Consider the following 3,021-nt stretch of genomic DNA (forward strand, 5'->3'; position numbering starts at 1 on the left):
TGATGAGTATGAGCTGGGGTCAGGTAACATAACGCTCTACCCTTTGGCCTGTGCATCCTACTTATTTCTTCTTTTCTATTTTTCATGTGGCTAAGGATTTTCTAAATTTACTGAGAGGAGCTCCAGAGAAGGAAGTCTGGGCCTGCAGGGAAGGAGCTATCATGGGGAGACAACTCAGCAGCCAGGCCTCCAATCTTTCATTCCCCAACCTTTGACTGAGGTGGTTTCATTTTACATATTGTGCTCCCTTGTCTGATTCTACTGGAAGGAATCAGCGACTAATATATTTGAAAATTATGATTCTAAAATAGACCATCTTTTCTAGTTAGATTGCTTACTGTGTTGTCTGCATCCCTCAAAAGTGCTTACGTTGCAATAGTTTGCATGTGTTTGCTTATTATTTCTCTTTCTTTCTTCCCACTTGGACAGCTCTTTCCATTTTCTCTGTTTACCATGTATCTTCCCATGGGAGATCCCCCTTCCAAGGCCAGTTCCATGGAAGCTTTCTTAAAAACTCTTACCTGAGTCTGTAATTGTTTTCTTTTAATCATCAAAACATTGAGCATAAAGCTGTGATCCCATTGTGTCCTTAGTAGATATGTGTTGGCTGATTGAGCATGTAAAAATGATAAAATAGAAAAGAAATCTGGATGTTATCTGAAGGACAACCCCTGTGAGTTTAGCTGTAGGACGTGTATCGACTTTCATTTTTTAATCTGACTTTTGAAAAGTTTGTACAATTTCATTTTTTACTTAGAGGAATAGGAAGAATGGGAGAGGGAGTAGAGGAAAAGCTAAACAGTTTTCTTCAATGGAAAGCAATTCTGATATCTAAGAGCTATGCTATATTCAGGACTGCTGAATATCTTTTTAGCTTTAAAGGACCTTAATTCCCTACCTGGGCCAGTTTGGCAAATACTGGAACTCTTCTTAGAATTTTATAATTTCTAAGGAAAGATTGCCTTTTGTTATAATCTAGTTTCTATTAGCAATAGTTGCGCCTCAGATAAATCTTGTTGGCTACGATACTGCCACTGCGCAAAGCTCATAATCTAGTTTCTTCTATTACAACAAGTCAGGAAAAGTTTACTATGCATCTACTTACTTTGAGGAGTAGGAAGGAAATGAAATTGAATGAGACTCACAATTTAGTGGAGAGAGCAGGGCAAAGAGAAGAAACACTGCAACCTACTTTAAGAATTAGAGTGGAAGTAGAAAGGGCAATAATAGAGGAGGGAGAGATTAGTTTTGTCTGAAAGGAATCCCTAGCAGACCTGATAGAGGAAGCATTACCTAAAGACTGTGCAGCAATTCAATAGGGGGAAATGAGGTCAGAGTATTGAGGGCTCCGGGGATATGATGGGAAAGGCAGAGTCAGGAAACTGTAGGAAATGTTTGTGATGTGGTGAATCACATGGGTGACCACAGCACCAGTTAAAATGGGAGTGGCCTATAAGAGGTATCATGGAAAGTCTGCCACAGCCAGTTCGTACAGGATATTTGATTTTGTTTTATATGCAATTGAGGGCCATTAAATGTTTTCAGACGGGGAATGACTGACATGATCAAGTTTGGGTTTGGAGCTAACTTTGGTGACAAGATAGAAGAGGATAGAGCACTCAGGAAACCATTGGAATGCTCTGACAAACCTAATGATGACAGGATCCAGGACAATTGCAAGGAGACCAGATTGAAGAACTGAGGGTGAGAGATATCTCAGGAACCAATTGACAGGATTTGAATGAGACATGGAATGGGATGGGATGAAAAAAGAAAATACTTTAATACAAAAAAAAGTTATTAAAGATGTCTCCAAAGTTTTGAGCTTAACATACTGGGGGATGGTGATTTATTGAGATTCAGAATATAACAGATATAACAGATAGAGGAAATGTGGGGTAAAGAAGAATAACTAGTGGAGGAAGATGTTGTATTTTGTTGTTGTTGCTTGTTTTTAAAAAAGATTTTATTGGTTTATTCATGAGAGACACACACAGAGAGAGGCAGAGACATAGGCAGAGGCAGAAGCAGGCTCCATGCAGGGAGCCCCATGTAGAACTCGATCCCAGGACTCCAGGTTCACAACCTGAGCTGAAGGCAAATGCTCAACTGCTGAGCCACCCAGGCTTTCTGAAGATGTTGTATTTAGTGGTACAAATATTCTATTTCAAATGCCTATAAGTTATCTATGAAATGATATCCCACAGGTGATTAAAGATGCATGGTCTGAATCAGGAGTAGGGAGCATATTTGGGAATCATTATTATAGTGGTAATTAAGATGTGGAGAGGGAAGATACAAAGAGAGAACCTAGAACCCTTACAGATACCTATAGAGAGTCTGGCTGAAGAAAAGTCTGGGTGACTAAGCCCAATCACAAAACTAGGAGGTCAAGAGAGAGAGTTATGAATAACAGACAGATTAAGTAGATAAAGAATTTGAAGGCTTGAATTTGCAAATCAGGCACATACTAATGATCTAGAAAAAATAATTTCCTTAGAAGAAATAGAGTGGAACTCAGATCTTATGAAATTGAAGATTTAATAAAAGAGGAGAAATGGGTTAGGAGCTTGAGGAGAAATAGGAAAGAGGAAAGAGGCTGGTTCTTGGAATAATGTGTTGAATGTGTTTTTAGGTGAAGGAGAAGGAATGAAAGAATCAGCACAGAAAATAAACTACATAGAAAATTAATAATAATCATGCTGTAGAAATAAGTTGATATAAGCAAATGAAAGAAGACCTGTGGCAAAAAACAGACCCAAAGATGAGAACAGTGGAAAACAGATAGGTTGATTTAACATCGGTGGGCATCAGAGAACTCTGCCAGAAAAGGATATTAGGCTCTTAAGTAGTTTTGATCACAGCAGTTTGGGTCACATATGGTGTGCACACACTTGGAGGGAAACCAACCAGCAACAGGGTTATCTTCAAGGCAGGACTAAGGAGGGGCTGAGCTTGGGAGCCTGGGCACCAACCACTCCCCATACTATGATGACATGATAATGACAGGAAGTGTGGCCT

At 39.3% G+C, this 3,021-nt stretch overlaps 1 pseudogene; it reads right to left on the minus strand.

Moving 5' to 3' along the window:
• Positions 1–896: 896 nt before the first annotated feature.
• LOC140593761 (U4 spliceosomal RNA) lies at positions 897–1,046 on the minus strand (annotated as a pseudogene).
• Positions 1,047–3,021: the final 1,975 nt, after the last annotated feature.

This window comes from Vulpes vulpes, chromosome 8, assembly GCF_048418805.1.
Source record: "Vulpes vulpes isolate BD-2025 chromosome 8, VulVul3, whole genome shotgun sequence".
In the NCBI taxonomy this organism is placed as follows: domain Eukaryota; kingdom Metazoa; phylum Chordata; class Mammalia; order Carnivora; family Canidae; genus Vulpes; species Vulpes vulpes.